Below are 24,773 nucleotides of genomic sequence, written 5' to 3' on the forward strand. Positions count from 1 at the left end.
AGTGTCCAGACATCGTCACGCCGAGGAGTGTCCGGAGGGCGGACCCCACTGTGCACTGTATAAAGTCAATGTCAATGTTGTAAGACTTTGATGATTTCTGGATTCTAAGCTTGTACGGATTGCGGGGGCGTGGTTTGGCCAGCAATGGAGTAGGACGTGTTTGAGAAGGCTCCCGAAATCTTTCAGTAAAACTTTAAATTTAATTACATTAGCGCTGAAGAAATCGACTTAAACCAGCACTTTAAACCCGTTGGGTAACCAAAGATGTCGGGAAAGGGCACCAAGAACTCCAGGAGCGGTAACTCGACTCAACAACAGTCGAGGCCTGCTGATGCCGAAGCCTCGCGTGAGCGCCCGGCTAGCCCCGAGCATTCAACCCATTGTCAAACGATGGACTTTGAAAAGCTTAAACTGCAGCTTCTCGCCACTCTCCGTAAGGAGATAGCGGATATATTCAAAGAAGAGTTGAAGGCCGCACTCGACGAGGCACTATCGCCCTTAAAGAAAGACATTCCAGCTGTTAAAGCTAAGGTGGCTAGCGACATAGCAGCGGTTGATGCTAACGTCGCGGGCCTGAAGTCTACTGTGGGGGAAATGGAGGTTTCTCTCTCTGGCTGCTCTGACGACATCACTCAACTTAAAGCCACAGTGAAGCGTCTTGAGACGGTTGTGACGACACTGGAGAACAAGTGTGAGGACCTAGAGGCGAGATCACAGCGTAACAACGTGCGCATCCTGGGCGTTCCGGAGGGACCCGACAGCTGTTCTACATCCGTGGTGTCCAGCATGCTGAAGGAGGCGTTCGGTTTGGAGGCGATGCCGGAACTCGACCGGGCCCATCGCACACTACGACCGAAACCGAATCCCGGGGATCGTCCACGTCCCATCGTCGTCAGGTTCCACTATCACAGAGACTGTGCTGACATCTTGCGCCGGGCCAGGGAGAGAGGACGCATCAGGTTTGGAGACAATAACTTGTTGATCTTTCCTGACTACACCGCGAAGGTAGCCCGAGCCAGGGCTGCATTCAAAAAGGTACGTCAACAACTACGGGCTCTGGATGGAGTTCGGTATGGTCTGTTGTACCCTGCCCGCCTACGGGTCACACATAACGGGACTGAGAGGGAGTTCACATCAGCCGATGAAGCAGCCAAATACATCAAAACATTGAGTGAGAAGTGATGGTGTCTGTGCTGCTGCATAACTCAGGTTTCTGTTCCTTGACAGCTTGAAAAGCTGTAAATGGTTTAATGTTATATATTAAGTTTTTATAAGATTTCTATTTTGAAACATTTCATTTTTACATTTCTTGTTATATTGTTCTTTGCACTTGCAAATATGGCTCTGAATCACTTCCGCGTCTGGGTCTCCTGCCTCGCTCGACTCATGACAGAATACTCTGGCCACCAGATGGACCCAGCGGAAGTAAAGGAGCTCCGCCGAGCCCTCGGTTCCCAAGGAACCAGACTATGTTCTCTGGAGGAGGTGACGCGGGACAGTCACGCAGCGCTCGTCCAGCTGTCAGCTGCTGTGGGTGAGCTCACTTTTCGCTTGGCCCCTCCCGCACCTGTTGCAGCCGCCGCAGCCTCTGTGCGCGCTCCGACTGTCTCACCTGCTCACACTGAAAGACTGCCGGCTCTACGCGAACTCACGATACCCATGCCTGAGCATTATAGTGGAGAAGTGGGCGGTTGTGCACGTTTTTTGCTCCAGCTTCAGTTAGTGTTTAGCCAGCAGCCCTCCTCGTTTTCCACGGGTCGCGCCCAGATCGCGTATCTGATAAATCTCCTCCGTGGTAGAGCAGCTGACTGGGCTACTTCACTGTGGGAGTCCAACTCTCCAGCTCTAGCGAATTATGACGGTTTTACTGACGAGATGCGCCGGGTTTTTCAACCTGTCACATCGCTCTCCCGCTGCGTCCTCTCGCAAGTTACTTAGGTTGAGACAGGGAGATGAGTCTGTGGGGCATTACTCAGTAGATTTCCGTATATTAGCCGCCGAGAGAGGTTGGAATGAGCCTGCACTTATAACCGCATTCACCCAGGGGTTAAGTAGCTCCGTCAGGGATCAACTCGCCACACGGGAAGAACCAGAGGGGTTAGAGGCTCTTATCAGCCTAGCCATCAGAATCGATAATAGGTTGAGGGAACGCCGCAGGGAGCGTGGCAAGGACGTGTTCTCTCCACCTTTTCCTATCTTTGACCGACCAGCACCTCTGTTGACTCCTGCGACTCCGACGCCGCCGCTACCCGACGAGCCTGGTCACCTACTACGTGTCTGCCCAAGTCGCCCTAAGGTTAGTGCTCGGGTGGGACACACCCGCTCTTCGCATGACCCCACTCACCGAATCACTTTACCTGGACTATTGACTGTTGACATGACTTCGACTGCAGAGGTTGTTCTGATCGACTCTGGCGCTGACGACAACTTCATTGACCGAGACTTCGCCCTGTCCCTTAACATTCCCCTGGTTAGACTAGACGTTCCCCGCCCGGTCTGCGCCATAGATGGTCGACCGCTCCTTGACGTGACTCACCAGACCACTCCCCTTTCCCTCACTATTTCGGGGTAACCACTCTGAGGTCATATGTTTTCTTCTCATTTCATCTCCCTCTTCTCCTATAGTTCTTGGTCTCCCCTGGCTTCGTATCCATAACCCTCACTTTGACTGGGTGAACTCTACTGTACTTGGTTGGAGTCCTCATTGTCATTCACAGTGTCTCCGTTCTGCGATCACTACCTCTCGTCCTCCGCTTTCCATTTCTCCCCCTCCTGATCGTTCCTCCGGAGTATCACAGTTTGGGTGAGGTTTTTAGCAAGGAGAGGGTGCTATCCCTACCACCACACCGTCCCTATGACTGCGCCATCGACTTACTTCCTGGTTCTCTACTCCCCTGTAGTCGACTGTACAAGGTTTCTCGTCCTGAGCGTCAGGCGCTCGACACCTATATCGGGGAGTCGCTGACGGCCGGTTTGATTCGCCCCTCTTCTTCGCCTCTTGGTAATAAAAAAGAACCCTGCTTCTTTTTTATTAGTAAGAAGGACAAGTCTCTGAGACCCTGCATAGACTACAGGGGGTTAAACAGCATAACCGTCAAGAACCGTTATCCCCTCCCACTCATAGATCCCTCTTTTGATCCACTGAACAAGGCCAGGGTCTTCACCAAACTGGACCTTCGAAGTGCGTATCACCTAGTTCGTGTTAGAGAGGGCGATGAGTGGAAGACGGCATTCAAGACTCCCCTAGGACACTTCAAGTATCTAGTCATGCCGTTTGGCCTGACCAATGCGCCAGCGGTTTTCCAGAGACTCATAAATGAGGTCTTAGGGGACTTCTTGAATGATTTTGTGTATGTTTATCTTGACGATATCTTGATCTTTTCCAGTTCCCGTGAGGAACACATCAGCCAGGTCCGCCGCGTTCTCCAACGGCTACTAGAGAACCGACTCTTTGTCAAGGCGGAGAAGTGTGAGTTCGGAGTTCACACCGTGAGTTTTCTGGGCTTTATTTTAGGGCAAGGTCGGCTGCAGCCAGATCCCGTGAAGGTAGAGGCAGTTTCCCAGTGACCAGTGCCTGTTAGCCGCAAGCAATTGCAACAGTTCTTGGGCTTTGCGAACTTTTACCGTAGGTTCATCCGGGGTTATAGCCAGGTAGCCGCTCCACTAACCCAGCTTACCTCCACTAAGATTCCTTTCGTCTGGTCCGCCAAGGCGGAGGACTCCTTCAACCGGCTGCGCTCGCTGTTCTCCTCCACCCCAATCCTACGACACCCTGACCCGGCCCGTCAGTTCATCGTGGAAGTGGACGCTTCGGACACCGGCATAGGAGCAGTGCTGTCTCAGAGGTGCGCCAAGGACAACAAGGTGCATCCCTGTGCTTTCTATTCCCGGAAACTGTCTCCAGCTGAGCGCAACTATGACATTGGCAACCGGGAGCTCCTGGCGGTGGTGGCGGCACTTCAGGAGTGGAGACATTGGCACTTCAGGAGTGGAGACATTGGCTGGAGGGCTCAGAGGTACCTTTTCTGGTTCTGACGGATCATAAGAACCTGCTCTATTTACAGGAGGCCAGGCGCCTGAACTCCCGCCAGGCCCGTTGGGCCCTGTTTCTGGGCCGATTTGACTTTTCCCTGACTTACCGCCCAGGAGGTAAGAACATTAAGCCTGACGCCTTATCCCGACAGTTTGCTCCTTCCCAGGAGGGTCTTGCGGATGAGACCATCCTCCCTAAGCGGTGCTTTATCAGGGCGGCAAGCTGGGATATAGAGCGGGTAGTTCTGGAAGCTCAGGAGAGTCACCCAGGACCCAGCTCTGGACCGCCTGATAGACTCTTTGTTCCGCAGCCAGCCCGTGCCCAGGTGCTTCAGTGGGGACACAACCACAGGGTAGCGTGTCACCCGGGCGTTTCGAGGACACTATCATTTCTAAGACAGAAGTTCTGGTGGCCGGAGATGGCACGCGATGTCAAGGAGTTTGTGGCTGCCTGTGCCATGTGTGCTCGCGGAAAGTCCTCTCGTCGCCCCCCCGCTGGACTCCTGCGACCCTTACCTGTGCCGAGTCGCCCCTGGTCGCACATCTCAGTGGACTTCGTTACCGGTCTTCCTCCATCCATGGGTAGGACGGTAATCCTTACGATAGTGGACCGCTTCTCCAAGATGGCTCACTTCATTCCACTGATCAAGTTACCGTCGGCATTGGAGACAGCGGACCTGCTGGTCCTACACGTTTTTAGACTCCATGGCATTCCAGTGGACATCGTCTCAGATCGTGGACCCCAGTTCTCCTCGCAAGTCTGGAGAGCAGTCCCTGGGGGCTAAGGCCAGTCTTTCGTCAGGCTACCATCCGCAGAGCAACGGACAGACGGAACGGGCTAACCAGGACCTGGAATCAGCACTACGCTGCGTGTCGGCGCGTCACCCCGCCTCCTGGTGTCAACAGATCCCCTGGGTGGAGTATGCCCACAACTCCCTGACGTCTTCAGCCACTGGGATGTCGCCCTTCCAGGCTGCCTACGGATATCAGCCACCTCTCTTTCCCTCTCAGGAGAGGGAGGCTGCGGTTCCCTCTGTCCGTGCCCACCTACGACGTTGTCGTTCTGTCTGGCACCATACCAGGGCTGCTTTGTCCCGCACCGCCATCCGGAATCAACGCCTCGCTGACGAGCACCGTGTGCCAGCCCCCGTTTACTCACCTGGCCAGAAGGTCTGGCTCTCCACCCGGGACCTCCCCCTTCCAGTGGAATCCCGTAAGCTGGCCCCCAGGTTCGTTGGTCCCTTCGAGATTGAGAGGATCATCAATCCCACGGCCATGCGCCTCAAGCTTCCCCCATCGCTCAAGGTCCATCCAACTTTCCACGTCTCACTCCTGAAGCCTGTCGCCTCTAGTCCTCTCAGTTCGCCAGCCGAGCCTCCACCTCCTCCACTCATCATCGACGACCATCCCGCATATAGAGTCCATAAGATCCTGGAGGTTCGCCGTAGAGGTCGGGGTTATCAGTATTTAGTGGACTGGGAGGGCTACGGTCCCGAGGAGCGCTCCTGGATCTCCCGCTCACTCATCCTGGACCTCTCCCTCCTCCGAGACTTTTACCGGGAGCACCCGGAAAGACCGGGTAGAACGCCTGGAGGCGCTACCTAGAGGGGGGGGTACTGTCATGTGTATGTTCCTTCCGGTTTTATTTTGAAGGTGTGTTTCCGTGTTTGGTACGTGTCCTCTGTTTTGTCTTTACAGACGCTGGCAGGTGCGCGGCTGGGGATGATTGAATGGCGGGTTCTTCCCACTCATAAGGAGCGTCTCTGACCGGAAGAACTCGCCAGAGTATTCAGTTTCCTGACCAGGTTGGCATCTCGATATCGCTCCGCTCTTAAGCATCTGAACGATCTGTTTTTTGAAGCCCCCTGACGTTGTCAGCCTTCTTAGTTGCTCACGTGAGTCTTTTTCCCTTTTGTTTTAGTTGCTGTTCGAGACCCTGATCTCCAGCCGTGTTCCTGCCTGCGTCCCGAGCGCCTGTCCTGTTTTCTGTTCCGGTCCCTTCCGACCGTTTTCTGGACATTAAAAGACTTTTTGTTCCGAACGATTCTCCGAGGATTTATTCACTTCCGCGTCTGGGTCTCCTGCCTCGCTCGACTCATGACACATAGTTTACTATTGGAGACATTAAAATGTTACCTCAGAGGCCAAATAATTTCTTATTCGTCCCATACAAAAAAAAAATTAAATGCTAGACTCTCACAAATTGTTGTTGACATAAATAATCTGGATGAAAAATATTCTGAAAATCCAACTCCAGAGTTGTTCAAACGGAGGCTCGACTTGCAGGCAGAGTTCGATCTGATATCTACCAAAGATGCAGAATGCTTACTTCTCCGTAGTCGCGGCACTTATTACGAACATGGGGAAAAACCATCCAGATTATTGGCTCATCAACTCCGCAGGCGAGCAACCTCTCGTCATATCATGGAAATAAGAAACAAAAATAACTCATTGACAGACGACCCCATCGACATTAACAATATTTTTAAACCCTTCTATTCGGATTTATATAGTTCCAGATAGTTTCCAAATTTTCCGGAGGATGATCATGTAATGAGAGACTTCCTGGACAAATTGTGCTTCCCACTAATTGAAGAAACTCAACGGGAAAAACTAGATGCAGCCTTGACCCTAGAAGAAATCATACAATCAATTAGAAATATGCAATCAAACAAAGCCCCTGGACCTGATGGTTTCCCTATTGAGTTTTTTAAAACATTTCAATTGAAATTAGCCCCACTATTACTATCTGTGTTCAATGAATCACTTGAGCTTGGCACGTTCAATTCAATTTTATTTAAAGTGTCTTATCATAACAAAGTTATCTCAAGACACTATACAGTTGAAATAAGACTACAGTTGATTAAGGAAAAATAGATCCCAGCAATTCAACAAAGAGCAAGAAACAAAACACTGTACAGTGAGCAATGGCGAGGAAAAACTTCCTTTTAGAAGGCAGAAACCTCGAGCGGAACCCGACTCATTGTTGACGGCCTGCCGCTTTGACCGGCTGGGAGGAAGGATGGGGGGTAGACAGATGGATAAGGAGAGGAGTGAGGGAGGATATAGTGAGAGAAAAGAGGAGAGTGTAGGAGGGTCCATGGGGGTGCTGGAGAGAACTCGGGATCTGATGACGTGGTGAAGATCCTGGATCAGCAGCAGCTCAGGAGGTGGATCCCTGGATCAGCAACAGCTCTGGAGGTGGATCCCTGGATCAGCAGCAGCTCTGGAGGTGGATCCCTGGGGCTCCGGGAGAGAAATAAAAAGGTGTGGGTTTGGGACAAATGTAGACAATACACAGGTATACAGACTCCGGTGACGGGTGAAGATATATAGAGGGGAGAGGGGGGGGGGGGGGTTGAAATAGCCAGGCCAGAGGGCACATACCTAGCACAGCAGATCCAGACACAGGGGCCCAAGCCGCGGCAGGAACCCGCGGGAGACCAGGACCCGGCAGGCGAGATAACCACCAGAGCCGACCCCAAACACCAGCGAGAAGGCGGACCACCACCGGGGGCGCGAGAGGGCGAGCACAGGCGAGGACGACCGAGGAAGCAGAGAGGGGGAGGCACCAGGCGCAGGCACCGGGGCAGAGGGGCAGCCAGAAGAACCAGTCAGGGGATAGGGCCCCGGGGCCAGGCCGGGCGACGGAGGACCCCCAGACCGTCAGGCCGCCAACAAGTCCATAGCAGGGGACCAAGTCAAGGAGATGGGGACCCACCACAGCAGCGGCGGCGGAACCCCCCCCAATACCCTGCGGACACGGCCAGCAGCCGGGTTGAGTGCCACCGCATGAGCCCGGGGGAGCAATGGCCAGGCACCGGCCCAGGTCCCCCGGGTCACAGGGGGGCCACGGTTGTGCGGGCAGGGCGGGGGCAATGGGGCCAACCAGGCCCAAGGCACCCACAGGCCCCACCCGCCGGACCCCCACACCCGAACCGGCCAAGCCAGAACGGCCCCGGCGAGAAAAGAAGGATATACAGAGCTCGGTGTCTAAAACTAAAACTCCTCCAGCATTCTCAGCCTATAGCAGCTAAGATAAACAGTTTTGTTAGTTATGACAGCTAGAGATAAACAGTCAAGTTAATTATAGGCTTTATCGAAAAGTAAGGTTTTAAGATTATTTTTAAACATAGAGAGGGTGTCTGCCCTCCGGACTGAAGCCGGTAGTTTGTTCCACAGTAGAGGGGCTTGAAAACTAAAGGCCCTGGCTCCGAATCTACATTTAGAGATTTGTGGTATAACTAGTAGATCAGAGTTTAGGGATCGTAAGGTCCTTGAGGGTTGGTAAGTTTGGATTAAATCTTTAATGTATGTTGGTGCTAGACCATGTAAGGCTTTATAGGTTAGGAGAAGGATTTTAAATTGTATTCTAAATTCTACAGGAAGCCAATGTAGGGAAGACAGTACAGGGGAAATGTGTTCGCGCCTCTTAGTCTTAGTCAGGACACGAGCTGCAGAGTTCTGAATGAGCTGAAGAGTTCTGAGAGACTTTTTAGAACAGCCTGACAGAAGAGAGTTACAATAGTCCAGCCTGGAGGTAACAAAAGCATGGATGAGCTTCTCAGCAGCATCTAAAGGAAGGAAATGCCTAATTTTTGAAATGTTACGAAGGTGGAAATAAGCAGTCCGTGAGATTTGTTTTATGTGTGAGTTAAATAATAAGTCCTCGTCAAAGCATACACCCAGATTCTTTACAGTGGTGCTAGTAGCAGGAGCAAGTCCATTTTGTAAAGCTAGATCATTAGTTAATAATTGTCTGAGATGTTGCGGACCAACTAGTAAAACCTCAGTCTTTTCCGAGTTCAGTAGGAGGAAGTTTTTGGTCATCCATGACTTGATATCTGTGATACAGGACTGTAATTGTGTTAGCTGAATTCTTTCATCTGGCTTCATGGACAGGTAAAGTTGGGTGTCATCAGCATAACAGTGAAAATGTATAGAGTGTCTTCTAATCAAGTCCCCTAGTGGGAGCATATAGATTGTGAATAGTATTGGACCAAGGACAGAACCTTGTGGGACACCATAGCTGACCTTAGTGTGTGTCGATGAGAGGTGGTTGACATGTACATAGTGCGTTCTATCCGACAGGTAAGATTTAAACCAGTTAAGAGCAGTTCCACGAATGCCTAAATGGTTTTCTAGCCTCTGTAGAAGGATTTGGTGGTCGACAGTGTCAAATGCAGCACTGAGATCTAGAAGAACAAGAACTGAAACATGGCCCTGATCAGAGGCCATCAGTAGGTCGTTACTTACTTTTACCAGGGCGGTCTCTGTGCTGTGGTGTTCCCTAAAACCAGACTGAAACACCTCAAAATGATCATTGTCCTGGAGATAATCACAGAGCTGACTCGTTATCACTTTCTCCAGAAGTTTTGAAATGAATACTAGATTAGAGATAGGCCTGTAGTTAGTGAGGACCTCTGGATCGAGAGTGGGTTTTTTAAGCAGAGGTTTAATTACTGCAACTTTAAAAATCTGAGGCACATAGCCGGATGTTATTGACAGGTTAATAATGTCAAGTATGAAAGTGCTAAGTAAGGGGAACAGTTCTTTAAGTAGCCATGTGGGAATAGGATCGAGAAGACATGTTGTGGACTTTGAGGAGGAAACAACCTGGGACAGCTGTCGAGGACTCACTGGTAGAAAGGAGTCAAAGTATGTATCAGTCATAGTGTCTGTGACCGGTGAGGCTGCACTGGTTGAATTAGACGAATCTAGGAGGTCTTGAATCTTTCCTCTAATAGTTACAATTTTTTCATTAAAAAAGTTCATAAAGTCATTGCTACTGAGATGAGGAGGGATGGACTGCTCAATGGACTGATGGCTCCGTGTCAGCTTGGCTACAGTACTGAATAAGAACTTGGGGTTATTCTTATTTGCTTCTATGCGTCTATAAGTGATGAGTAGTAGCTGGCTCTGGCTTTCCGAAGAGATGCCTTGTATATTTTTAACTTATCCTGCCAGTCCTGGTAGAATTCATTATGTTTTGATGAACACCATTTCTTCTCTAGTCGTCTACAAACCTGTTTTAATTTACGTGTTTCCTGAGTATACCAGGGAGCAAGACTACTTCTGTTAACAGCCTTTTTTGTTAGTGGTGCGATTAAGTCAAGCGTATTGTGCAACGAGTCTGTAAAACTGCCCACAAAGTTATCAATGTCTGGGTGACTATGGGTAGAATTTCTTGACACACTGAGGCTAGGCATTTTACTGAGCACAGAGGGAATTATTTCCATAAACTTGGTAACGACACTTTCAGACAGACATCTTTTGAGAGTGCTCCTGTTCTGTAGACTTGGCTCATTTAAAATGAAGTCAAAGGTTATTAATTGATGGTCGGAAAGAACTGAATTTTGAGGAGAGACAATAACATTTTTAATTTCAAGTCTGTATGCTAGGACAAGGTCTAATGTGTGCTTAAAGCAGTGAGTTGGTTCATGTACATACTGAGAGAAACCAAATGACTCCAGGATAGAGTTAAACCTGTTAGCTAAGCTATCATGGACCATATCAACATGGATGTTAAAGTCACCAACAATAATCACTTTATCTGATTTAAGCACCAGGCTGGTCAAGAACTCAGGGAACTCAGACAAAAATTCAGAATAAGGTCCAGGGGGACGATAGACTCCAACAAAGAGAAGTGACTGACCTGATCTCAAGGTTGTATTAGATACGCTAAGTATAATACTTTCAAAAGAGTTGAAATCACATTGTGGTCTAGTAAAGGTTGACAGACATGAGTTGATGATGGCTGCGACTCCACCTCCTCGACCAGAGCGTCGAGGGGCGTTAAAGTTAGTGTGGCTGGGTGGTGTTGATTCATTTAAAGATACGTAATCATCTATAGACAGCCAAGTTTCGGTTAATAATAATAAGTCAATGGTTTTATCTGATATAAGTTCATTAATTAGTGCAGCTTTTGAGGACAGGGATCGGATATTCAACAATCCACACTTAATTCTCCTGTCCTCTACAATGGTAGTATTTATTTGATTTAGATTTATTTGAATTAAATTATCTTTAATAGCTCTTCTACTGACATTTTTACTTGGTTTTATTAAGCGGGTCAGATTGACCCTCTCTATGTGGTTAGAGGTGGGTGGCTGTTGTGGGAGAAGGGCAGAAGAGTGTGGAAGACTGCAGTTCTGCCTTCTGATCTGTGCTCCGAGTCACGTTACACTAAAACTGTCAACACTGCTAGACAAGAGAGATGCTCCTTCCAACGTGGGATGGATGCAGTCTCTCCTAAGCAGACCAGGTTTTCCCCAGAAGGTTTTCCAGTTGTTAACAAAGCCAACCCCGTTTGCGGGGCACCACTCTGACAACCAGCGATTAAATGATGAATAGCGAGTAAACATATCATCATTGGCCATATTGGGAAGGGGTCCAGAGAACACTACGGAGTCCGACATTGTTCGTGCAAATGCACACACCGACTGAACGTTTACCTTGGTGACCTCCGAGCAACGTAATCGGATGTCGTTGCTGCCGACATGAATAGTTATCTTACTGTATTTACGTTTAGCTTTAGCCAGCAGCTTTAAATTTGATTCAATGTCGCCCGCTCTGGCCCCAGGAATGCAGACTACTCTCGCTGGCTTCACTAGTTTAACGTTCCGAAGAATGGAATCGCCTATGAACAGAGCAGGTTCCTCGACCGGTGACTTGTCGAGTGGAGAAAATCTGTTCGAAACGCTAAGGGGTTGGTGGTGCTCCGTTGACTTTGGCCGGGAACTATTCCTCCCTCGAACAGTCACCCACCGACCCTGGTTTCCCGGCTGCTCGGGAATTGCTGGAGGACTACCTGCTAGGCTATGTGGCTGTGCACTGTCTACCTGACACTGGCTAGCTATAGGTTTAGCTTCGACAGCGCACAACCGGCTCTCTAGTTCAATGAGCTTCACCTCCAGTCTAGCTAACAGGCTACACTTTACACAACTAATGCTATCTCTAAAGGAGGTCGAAGCGTAACTAAACATCTGACACACCGAGCAGGAAAGAACAGGGGAGGGAGAGGGAGAGGGAGACATAGTGAGGGGAAAGTTTGATGAATACGCTCACCGGGAAGTTTTCCAGACTTGTCCTCGGCCCGATTCGACTTCGAAGGATGTTGGTCCAAAAATAAATGTAGATGTTCACGGATGCTCCAGAAATAAGGCGAACAAAAAGAAAAAAAGATTGTTCTGCTTGGAGCGAGAGAGACGCTGCACGGTGCTGCACTACGATACGACAGGTGATACGACAGGCTCACCAACGTTTGCCTCCAACGTTTACCCAGGCACAAATTGTAATACTACCCAAGAAAGACAGAGACCCGAGCTTGTACAGACCGCTCTCTCTACTAAATTCTGATGTCAAAGTATTAGCAAAGATCCTCGCTACTAGATTAGAGAAAGTCATGCCTACCATAATATCCGAAGAGCAAAATGGTTTCATAAAAGGACGTCAGGTATTCTTCAATACCCGCACTTTATTTAATATCATTTACACTGATCAGACTGAGGCTCAACCAGAGATTGCAATATCGTTGGATGCCGAGAAGGCCTTCGATAGAGTAGAGTGGACATACCTTTTTTCCGTTTTAGAAAAATTCAAATTTGGGGACGTATTCATTTCCTGGATACGTCTTTTGTATTCTTCGCCTCTTGCCAGTGTAATCACAAATTATATCAAGTCTAATAATTTTGGTCTAGAACGTGGAACTCGCCAAGGTTGCCCACTCTCTCCGTCACTTTTCGCTCTATCCATCGAGCCGCTATCTATTGCACTGAGGTCTGAAAGAGGGTTTCAAGGTATCATACGCAATGGAAAAGAACACAAACTCTCTCTTTATGCTGACGACTTGCTTCTCTATGTTGAAAACCCTGCTGTTGGTGTGCCTGTGATTTTGAACATTCTGGACAAATTTGGTAAATTTTCAGGTTACAAATTAAATCTCGATAAATGTGTTTGTTTCCCTATTAATGGCCCAGCACAACAAATGCAATCGCCCAATTTCCCGTTTAAATTTAATCTGACTGGCTTCAAGTACTTGGGGGTCAATGTTACTTCAACTATATCTAAACTAGTTTCAGCAAATTTTACCCCTTTAATCTCAGAGATGAAATCTGACATACGTAGGTGGTCCAGTCTTCCCCTTTCATTAATTGGTAGAATCAATGTGGTCAAAATGAATATTCTTCCTAAATTCTTGTATTTTTTTCATACTCTGCCATGCTTTCTGCCCAAGTACTTCTTTAACACTATTGATAAGATAATAACTTCTTTTTTATGGTCTGGAAAAACGCAGAGGATCAAAAAGGCAATTCTTCAAAATTGCAAATTTGATGGCGGTCTATCTCTACCAAATTTTCAAGCTTACTACTGGGCCTCTCACATTCAAAAAATTGGCTTCTATGTGGCATCGTCAAAATTTTCTTGGTGTGATATGGAGCTGCCGTCTTGTCGGAGAACCTCTATGACAGCTCTGTTGTATTCTTCACTTCCCTTAAAACTTTCAGAATTTACAAATAATCCAGTTGTTCACAACACAACTAAAAATTGGCTTCAATTCAGGCATCACTTTAAGTTTAGAGATGTTTCTCCTCTTACACCCGTGGGCCTTAACCATGCGTTTTCTCCTTCTGTGTTAGACTCTTCATTCGCTGCTTGGCAGGATAGAGGTATTAAACATATAAAAGATTTGTACATAAATGAAATTTTTGCCGATTTTAATGAGCTTTCTACATTATATGAGCTACCAACTTCACACTTCTTCAGATATTTGCAGATCCGAAGTTTTGTTTCCAAAACTTTTTCAAACTTTCCCTCACTGCCTCCCAATCAACCCTGGGAAGAGTTTCTTACAATTAATCACCAGCAGAGGGGGTCAATCTCTAAATTATATGCCTCTATCCTGTCAATCAGCACAGAGGATACAAGAACAGGGGAGCGATGGGAGGAAAAGCTGGGGATACGCATCACTGAGGATTACTGGGAGAGGGCATTACGTATGGTTGGGTCCTCTATCTCGTGTGCTCGACTTGGAATGATCCAATTCAAAGTTCTGTTCAGAGTTCATTACTCAAAGTCCAAACTGTCGAGGATCTACGACACCATTACTGATGTATGTGACAGATGTCAGAGCTCTCCATGCAACCTCTCACACATGTTTTTCTTATGCCCAAAAATTCAGATTTTTTGGTCCAGATATTTTTCAATCATGAGCACAGTGCTTGGCGTGCAGTTGAAACTTTGTCCATATATTGCTCTCTTTGGTACACCTAACATCACCAGTGGACTGAGCACCGCACATAGAGAAATGGTTGCATTTACTTCACTGCTTGCCAGACGCTGCATCCTCCAGAGCTGGAAATCATCTGATGCTCCACCAATACCAAAATGGCTCAGAGAAACAATGTACTATCTTAAATTGGAAAAAAATAAATACACATTAAGAGGCACTACAGAGTCATTCTATGTCAAATGAAAACCTTTCATCAAATATTTTACGGAACTTCAGGCACTGCCTGACTGAGAAGAAACTATATTTTTATGTGTCATTCCGTCGGTACTGTGAGATGAGCCGGGGAGGGGTGGGGAGGGAGGGGAGCACACGGGTATTCATATTAAATTCATATTGAATTCAAATGCTCAAACATTTTTTGATGTATACACTGCATTTCAAGAGAAAAAAACTACCTTTGGTTTGTTATCTGTGTGTTGTTTATTTTTTTTAGTTAATGTATTACTTTACTTTATTTATTTTTATTTCTATTTTTATTTCTATTTTATTTTCTGATTGGGGGGAAAAGAAACGAAAATCTGTTTTTTTCTGAATTTCCCTTGTCTGTTAAAAAAACAAAAAAGTATACTACATGTGTAAAATGTATACATTGTTGAATATGTCTCAATAAACATATTTGAAAAAAAAAAAAAGCTTGTACGGATTGCTTGTGAATTATCTGCTGGGCTTCGACCCACAGTTAATAAAATCCATCATCCCGTTGACCTGGTCTGGGTTCACTCATTTCCAGTCGACAACCTCTGGTTCCTTCTTCAATAGTAGTAAATACATTATACAAATGGAACAAATAAAAATAAAATGACTCGTTCAATAAAGTGGGCATATGTTCATTTAATAATTTATTTAATTGATTTAAAAAAAAATTGAAACCTAAATAATTACTGAGGTGTTTTTGATCCGAACTACAGACAAGTTATTGAAAGGGGAATATTCTAACATTTTTTTTATTTGAAAAGTTTTTAATTTATTGTACAGTTGTGCTTTATTATTAGTAAAACAGCTTCAGCCAATCAGCGGCTTCGTCACATGTAGCGCGGACACTTCCGTTGGTCTCAAAGTCACGTGTGTCGTCAGACCAGGAAATGAAAGAACGGAAAGTGATTATGTTGACGAAGATCGTCTTTTTGTCAATATAGATGTTTTATGTGTGGTAAAAAGTATCATGTAAACGTTCTGTTGACGTTTCTTTAACCCATAAAAAATATTTTAAAGAGACGTTCGCATATGCCGTGTGTGCCGCATCACATAGGAAGTGGGGGGACAAAATTTGTAGGGGGGACAAAATTTGTACCTACACCGGCCGAGACTCTACCAGCAGAGTTCACTCACCACGTGCCAACCGCTCTGTCTCGTCGCCTTACATTCGTTACTGCAAACAAGAAGGTGGGACGTCTTGTCTTGTGAGGGTTTGCAAGATACCTGGGGGCCACCACCACAGCTGCGAACGAGTTCTGCTTTGGACAAAGGATTGGGGAACAAGGATTGTATGGTTACACAAGGGTTGAGAAATGTTGCCAATAAACTTGCAATCTTTACCACCAGAACAGTTCATTTTTGAGTAACATACGTATTGGACCCGGTCCTCAATGCTGGGGACCCAAAATTGCTGAGGACTAGGAGAATAAATGCAAAGTCAAATGTTTAGCACTGTACTTTGAACATAATCCTGTAAAAGTAGGTTTTTGACTGATTGACTGAGTCAGATTCATGGTGCATTTCTCGTTTGTCTGGACATCAATTATTTTTATAGCTTCTCTTCCTTGCATGCAACCACACAGTCTTTTGTAATAGATTTAGCCAAAACTAAACCGGCAATCAAAGGTTGTTGTGTGAAATACCTGTCTCACCCTCTATTAATGTATCGATTGTTTCACCACCTCTATGTGTGATAGCAGTATGCACTCTAATCAATTTTCTGATTCTGAAATTAATTACGTTGGCGACAAATGAAATTGTTTTTTTCCAATAGCCAGCAATTTTTCATAAACAATACAAAATAATAAATAAAAATAAAATAAGAAGAAGAACATAAAGACAAAGAACAAGATGACACAATCTAGTCTAAAGAAAAAAGAACATAGGTCAAAGAAAAACAACAAAGACAAAGGATACAAAGACTATCATAGAACAGAACATCCAGATACTCTCACTCCACACCTGCCCCCGAACTCAGAATTGTACAATTTAATAGCCCGAGGGATGAATGAGTCCCTGAGTCTATTTGTTTTGCACCTGGGTAGGAGCATTCATGCACTCATTCTGCTTCTCTGCTCACTGATGACAGTGCTGGGGATGACTGTCATCATCCATGATGGACAGTAGTTTGTTCAATGATCTCCTCTCAGCAACTGTCACCAGTGAGTCCAGCTTCATTCCAACCACAGAGCCAGCCCTCCTGATCAACCTGTCCAACCTGTTGACACTCCTCTTGGACACATTTCCACCCCAACACACCACAGCATAGAACATGACACTGGCCACCACAGACTGGTAGAACATGCAGAGGAGCTTCTTGCAGATGTTAAATGATCGAAGCCTCCTCACAAAGTACAGTCTACTCTGAACCTTCTTATATACATGGTCTGTGTTGCAGGACCAGTCCAGTTTACTGTCCATCCCCACACCGAGTTACCTATAGTTGTCAAATATCTAGGGCAGTGGTCCCCAACCCCCGGGCCGCGGACCGGTACCGGTCCGTGGAACAATGGTACCGGGCCACACAAGAAATAATTAATAATTTCCGTTTTATTTATTATCAGAGTATGAACAATCTTTTATTTTGAAAAACCTTTTATTTTGAAAAATGACCGGATTCGCTCGTTTGCATCCCGGTCACTTGTGCGCCAAATTTTAACCCACAAGCTAGCAAAATGAGTAAGAAACAGACGTCTTTGGATATTTTTTTTGCGAAAGGGAAAAGGCCTAGTGAAGAGACAGAAGAAGAGCCTACGAGTTCAAAGAAAAAGAAAACTTTTACCAGACAATACCAGGAGACCTACTTGCTAATGAGGCAATGAAGCCTTCAAAACTGCTTCGCCACTTGGAGACCAGGCACCCTGGATTAAAAGACAAGCCCCTGGAGTATTTTGAAAGAAAAAAACAGGAACACGAAGGACAGAAGAAATTACTGAGGGCCACCACATCAGTAAATGCGAATGCACTTAGAGCGTCATACTTAGTGGCTAATCGTATTGCTAAGGCTAAAAAGCCATTCACTATTGGTGAAGAATTGATCTTGCCCTCCACTAAAGACATTTGCCGTGAACTTCTAGGGGAGGCCGCTGTTAAAAAGATAGCACAGGTGCCTCTGTCGGCTAGTACCGTGACTCGGCGCATTGAGGAAATAGCCGAAGACATTGAGACACAATTGTTGGAGAGGATTAATACATCACCGTGGTACGCCCTCCAGGTTGATGAATCTACAGATGTTGACAACAAGGCAATACTACTTGTTTATGTGCGATATCTTTATCAGGAGGATGTGCATGAGGACATGTTATGTGCACTATCGTTGCCAACCAACACCACAGCCGCAGAACTGTTCAAGTCGCTGGATGGTTATATATCAGGAAAACTGAAATGGTCCTTTTGTATCGGCATATGCACAGACGGAGCCGCTGCCATGACCGGCGGCTGTCTGGTTTAACTGCTCGGATTAAGGAGGTTGCACCTGAGTGTGAATCTACGCATTGTATCATTCACAGGGAAATGCTGGCAAGCCGAAAAATGCCACCGGAATTTAACAGCGTATTGACTGACGTCGTTAAAGTTATTAACCATGTCAAAGCACATGCCCTTAACTCGCACCTGTTTGAGCAGCTTTGTGAGGAGATGGACGCAGAGCACAGATGCCTTACTATACACAGAAATAAGATGGTTATCCAGAGGGAAATCGCTGGCCAGAGTTTTTGAATTACGAGAGCCGCTGCAAAGATTTCTCTCAGAAAAGAAGTCACCGCTAGCAGCACATTTCAGTGACAAGGAATGGGTCGCAAAACTGGCTTACCTGTGAGATATATTCAACCTGCTCAATGAACTCAATCTGTGACTTCAAGGAAAAATGACAACTGTCTTCAAGTTGGCAGATAAAGTATCTGCATTTAAAGCCAAATTGGATTTTTGGGGACGGCGAGTGAACAGAGGCATATTGGACATGTTTCAAACATTATCGGGGATTTTGGGTGAGACTGAGCCTGAATTCTCCCAGCTGGTGCACGATCACCTGTCTTTGCTTTTAAAGGAGTTCGAGCGCTACTTCCCAACCACAAAGGACCCACGAACTGGCAAGGAATGGATCCGCAACCCATTTGTCAACAAACCAGGTGAATCTAGCATATCTGTGCAAGAAGATGATCAACTGCTGGAGATCGCAAATGACGGCGGCCTTAAAATTATGTTCGAGACAACAACTCTGCCGGTGTTCTGGATTAAAGTCATGGCAGAATACCCTGAGATCGCCACCACCGCACTGAAAACCCTGTTGCCATTTCCGACATCCTATCTGTGTGAAGCGGGGTTTTCTGCAGTGACAGCAACCAAAACAAAACAACGGAGTAGACTGGATATAAGCAACACACTTCGGGTGTCATTGTCTCCCATCACTCCCAGATGGGACCGTCTCTGTGTAGAAAAACAAGCGCAGGGCTCCCATTGATTTGGCATTATGGTGAGTAAAAATTTCCATGCACTTTATATTAGTTTTTCTGGTGTATCTGTATCTGTGCAGGCATGTAAAACGTACGCACGTAACTCTCAAAGGGTCGGTGTACTAACGCGCCGCACCAACACCCCCCCCCGGTCCGCGGTGATAAAAAGGTTGGGGACCACTGATCTAGGGTATCTAGGGTGATTCTGGTGCCAGTGCTTCCTATAAATGATTCTATGTGACCTTGAGGTCTCCCTTTTTCAGAAGGGTCTAACAATTTAAGCTTAGTTCTGGTGGGCAACACTCAATTTGGTCTGTGGGTTTTTTAGAATATTTCATCACTTAGTTGTGTCAGCAACTTGGGGGGAAAATGCACAAGTTAGGGCAAACAATACAACAGAAAAGGTTATTGCAAACATAATTCCCAAACAGTCTATTAGTTTCTTGTCTCTGGTCCATACCGGTCTTCCTGTGGGGAATAGGGCATCCATAATTGCTGTCGCCGTGCCTAGACGTTCTGTCTATCAGAACACTGTTGTTGAATCACAGAAGAGGGGCGATGTTCAGTGCCTAGACGTTCCGTCTATCAGAATACTGTTGTTGAATCAAAAAAGAGGGGGGATGTTCAGTGCCTAGACATTCGTCTATCAGAACACTGTTGTTGAATCAAAGTAGAGGGGCGATGTTCAGTGCCTAGACGTTCCGTCTATCAGAACACTGTTGTTGAATCAAAGTAGAGGGGTGATGTTCAGTGCCTAGACGTTTCGTCTATCAGAACACTGTTGTTGAATCAAAGAAGAGGGGCGATGTTCAGTGCCTAGACGTTCCGTCTATCAGAACACTGTTGTTGATGTTGTGATGAGAACAGGATATGGACCTTCCCACCGGTCTCTAGCCCACGTTTTTCTTTTTCATGAATTATTATCGGACAATATGCAAATTGGTTTACAGGGTTTAACTGTATAAAGTCCATGTGTGGAATGAATGACTGGGTTCTGAAAATCGTCCTCTAGGGGTACGTCTGTGATCTTGAGGACCGTTTTTGATGCATAAAATGCATTTGCTGAAAAAATCTTTGGCAAAATATTGAAACCCATGTACATGATAAGTCTAGTGAATATTATCTTTCCCCGCAATTGTCTTAAAGCCCCTTGTATCCCACTGTTTTGTATAAACATGCAGATTGTTGAAAGCATATCGGCTGTCAGTATAAATAGTAACAGCAGCGTCCTTGAAATGGCGGCAGGTTTGAGAAAGAGTAATGATTTCAGCCGCCTGGGCAGAAAGTTTAGAAGGGAGAAATGGCTTCAGAAAAGATGGTGGGTGAGTCACCAAAGCTTTGAGCAGGATGGGCAAAATTGAGTTCAGTGCCTTGAAATGTAAAGGAAAACAAGAACTGACTGTCTGGATGAATTGGTATGGACCAAAAAAGCGCTTGACAAGTCAATCACAGAGAAGAATTTTAGAGTCAGGTTGAAAATAATTCAACAAAGTGTGGATTTGGCACGTTTGGTGCCCTCTTGAGGATGAGACTTCTTATTCAGATTCAATTGTGTTTTTAGGAAACACCTCTCCTCCCCGTCAGTCTTTATGAGACTGACATTCTCTGGTCACATGGCCTTGTTTTATTGTCAAAACCATGAGGACTACGGACACGATCATTTCGCTCCGTCCTTCCGTGATGCCATTTAAAGACATGATAAACAAACAGCAGTCGAGACTTAAATAATTTCAACGGCTAAATATGTTAATGTAATACTTTCATTTTACTTTATTTTTGTGTCATTTAAGTCGAATTAAAGTGTTGAGAACAACACAAAACAGAACAATCGACTACATTTTAAAACATATTTTCTGAAGTTTTACTGAAACAAAAAGAGCTGAGCCCTCACCTTCACACACACACACACACACACATGTACACACTCATGCAGCACACAGATGGTGAGATTTTAGTCATGACTAAACTATAAACGTCTAAAACATTCTGTAGCTTTTAATAACATTCCTACTGCACCACAAGAACACACACACACACACATTCTTAAGTTATTTAAGAAATTATTTTATAGTTAAGATTATTATTATTTACTCATTCTCTTCATTCTGTCTCTTTATTCTCTCTTCTTCCTCCTCTATTTCTTCTCTCTCTTCGCTTCCTCTTCTCTTTCTTTTTCTACATTCTCTTCTCTTTCTCTTCACTTCCTCTTCTCTTTCTTTTTCTACATAATAATAATAATAAAAACGGTTCAAAACTGAGATGACACTTCAAATGTGTCTAAATGGATACAAAATATATATAAATATATTCATAGATCAAAAAATGAATCTCATGAAAACGTTTGACAAAATAGTATAACCATTTTAATAAATGAAAAACAATAAATATATCATTTCATGTTTCTTTGGCTAATAGATCGGAGTTATTTATTGTAAATGTCGACATAAAGGGTGAATTTTTCAAGTAAACTGTTTGTTAATTAGTTAAAAGTAGTTTTAATGGTATTAGTTATTTTATTTTCTCTTTAAAAACATTTATTCATAGCTCTAGTTATACTGTATTTTTGGTCTCGGGGAAGAGGTTTCGTTTTTCTCTTCTCGGGTTTTGTCTTGGTCACATTATTGTGTGAGTCAGAGTTTCCGGTCTTAGCAGTATTAACGGGGATCAGGATGGCGCCTCCTGCAGCCCCTTGGTCTTGGTGTTGTTGGTTTTGTCCGTCTTCGTCAAGTCACAGTCTCATTGTCTTCAGGCCTTACGTAACACACTTCTTCATTGTTTAAACACGTGATCACTTGTTTTTTTCTTATCCATCTTTTAAGATAAGCATGTTCATGCCAGATTCATGCAACCTTGATTTGTTTCCCAGGACTTTCTTTAGTCCGTTTTTTTTTTTGCTCTTAATGAAGCGACAGCTGTCTGAGCAATTATTCTGTTTTATTTGTATCTTCGGATGGTTTGAATTTATATCTTTCTTTCCATGTTTTTCAAGTACTTGGTGCAACCGGTATATCGTTGTTCCATTATCTGGGCAAGTTTTATCAAATCCCCCTTATTATCTGTTATCTCACCACGTTTCATTTTTCGTCATTTGTTTTTTGTTTTTTAATCAACAAAATGACAGTTCTTCAGGTAGCTCCTTTAATTTATGTGACAGCATCACCAGAACAGGCCCCAAAGATGGCTGTAAACCCACACCACCGTGCAACACCTCAACAAACGCATGTTATGTCGAGTTTTGTTTCATTTATTCGTGTCATTTGTTTTTTGCTTTTTATCAGTCTAGAACGGTCTATTCGTCAAACTTCTACCTTTCCCAACTGTTGGTAAGGCGGACAAATACTGGGTGTTTAAGATTCACTCCCGTAACTAGACTTTTATTTCACAATCAACAAAATGACAGTTCTTCAGGTAGCTCTTTTAATTTCTGTGACAGCATCATCAGAACAGGCCCCAACGGATGGCTGTAAACGCACCACCGTGCAACACCACAACAAACGCATGTTATGTTGAGTTTTGTTTCATTTATTCGTGTCATTTGTTTTTTGCTTTTTATCAGTCTAGAGCGGTCTATTTGTCAATCTTCTACCTTTCCCAACTGTTGGTAAGGCGGACAAATACTGGGTGTTTAAGATTCACTCCCGTAACTAGACTTTTATTTCACAATCAACAAAATGACAGTTCTTCAGGAAGGTCTTTTAATTTCTGTGACAGAATCACCAGAACAGGCCCCAACGGATGGCTGTAAACGCACCACCGTGCAACACCTCAACAAACGCACGTTAGCTGAGTTTCGTTCTTCGTCAAGAATCTATCGTTTCACGTCTGAACGATCCTACTGACCTTAGTTGGCGTAACTTGTCCGGCAGCTGGGTTCGGATCGCATTTGTCTGCTCCGGTGATGCGAAAAACGAGGAAGGAACCACCGCTGACGTGTGGGCTTTCTCCCGAAGAATAGATCTCCGACTGTGCACAGTTTTTCGTAGTCCTCGCACCTCCAGAACAGTCGTAGCGATCCGGCTCGGAGGACCAAGTTGTTGGGAGAATTTGTTAAGTTCTCGATGCCTGGACAGAGTGAAAAACAACCAGAGTCAAAACTTGTTACTCGCGAGGGGAGACAATCAGAACGTAGACCACGCTCAAACAATCTCAGTGAATACCAACGATCTGTGTCTCCCTCACGATTTTTATTTAGTTTCACAGCTACATCAGTCACAACCAGGCTGGAACAGGTTTACAGATACGATGAACGTTGATTAGGGAGGGCACACGCGCTGGCGGGGGTTGACCTTCGGTTGGCAGGAGCAAAACAAGAACCATCTACAGTTTGTGGATTAAACGTCATGGTCATTAGTCATGATGCACAAGTTTTATCAGTCACGAGGCACCGACTTGTGAGGGACAAACATTCTGATCACTTAAATTCTTATAACACCTATAAACATCGGGGACCAGACACTGGAAGAGGTCGTCAAATTTACATACCTGGGAAGTGTGATAGCAGTGAACGGTGGGACAGAGGAAGATGTGAAGTCAAGAAATAGGAAAGCAAGAACAACATTCAACATATTAAATAAGATCTGGAAAACTAAGAACATCTCACTCAATACGAAGCTCAAAATCTTCAACTCCAACGTCAGATCCGTACTGTTGTATGGATCAGAAACTTGGAGGACCACCAACGCCATCACCAATAAACTACAGACTTTCATCAACCACTTCCTTAGACGTATCCTCAGAATCTTCTGGCCAAAACGTATCAGTAACATCAACCTGTGGGAACGCACCAATCAAGAGCCAATAGAGATACAGCTGATAAGGAGAAAGTGGAGCTGGATAGGTCACACACACAAGAAAAAGCAAAACGGCAATAACCAAACAGGCACTAACATGGAACCCACAAGGCAAACGGAGCAGAGGGAGGCCCAAAATCACCTGGAGGAGGAGCACAGAGCTAGATGTGAAAAAGGGACTGACGTGGAAACAGCTGGAGAGGATGGCAGACAGACGGTGGTGGAAACTATTCATCAATGGCCTATGTTCCGAAAGGAATACAAAGGCCTAACTAACTAACATCATATGCTATGATTTACTGTTAGGGGAGTTATTATAACATTTAATTTTGATTAGAAAAAGATCAAAACTTTAGCAATTAAAATAGTGTTTACCCTCCCAGTGTTGGAATAGTGTAACAGCAACTCTGTAATTTAGCCATTGTCAATTTTCTGCATCTACAAGATAAAGGCTCGTCTCTGACCAACTGCTCATTGTTATATGGAAAGTGGTGAATGGTGTAGTAAGGCCATTAGTTTCTATAAATAAAGTTACATTTTGACTCGAAAAAACTCCTTTAACGACACATTAAAGATATATTTATTGATAAATTGATAGATTTAGAAGCAGTTTTTCTATATTGTTATTTCTACAAATGCAAATAAATGACACTGATTTATTCAAGTTGAATTTTCCAATTGTTTTTCAGAGCTGGATTTGGAAGAGGACTGTTACCGGAGTTTTCTGGATGTTGAAGGTTCTCAGGTGCTGCAGGTGAGCTGGACATTAGCTTTTCAATAAACTACACATAAGGACGTTTTCAATGAACTCTCTGGAACTGTTCTGTGAAACCTCCATTGTGTTCCCTTATATCTTAAGAGAATTGTTGTTGTGTTACTTCAATGACTCACAACTAAATTGTGTTTTTCCGTCTGTAGGCCCACCTGTGCGCTCGATCCTTGACTTGGAGAGACATCGTGAGGGACGTGTGTCATCAAGTGGAGCAGGGACAGTAGGAGCTCGCGGGTGAATAT

The 24,773-nt window shown here is 45.1% G+C and overlaps 1 long non-coding RNA gene and 1 pseudogene across 1 annotated transcript; one reads left to right on the forward strand and one right to left on the reverse strand.

Moving 5' to 3' along the window:
• The window catches only part of LOC148088327 (uncharacterized), a 43,340-nt pseudogene extending 19,309 nt beyond the window's left edge, over positions 1 to 24,031 (forward strand).
• Positions 6,819 to 16,696, reverse strand: LOC148088328 (uncharacterized). Its single transcript, XR_015712069.1, has 3 exons — positions 15,860 to 16,696; positions 15,653 to 15,774; positions 6,819 to 7,278 (listed from the first exon to the last, which is right to left on the reverse strand). It is a non-coding gene; the product is annotated as an uncharacterized LOC148088328 (long non-coding RNA).
• Positions 24,032 to 24,773: the final 742 nt, after the last annotated feature.

Source organism: Callionymus lyra, chromosome 1 (genome assembly GCF_982586985.1).
Source record: "Callionymus lyra chromosome 1, fCalLyr1.hap1.1, whole genome shotgun sequence".
Taxonomy (NCBI): Eukaryota; Metazoa; Chordata; class Actinopteri; order Syngnathiformes; family Callionymidae; genus Callionymus; species Callionymus lyra.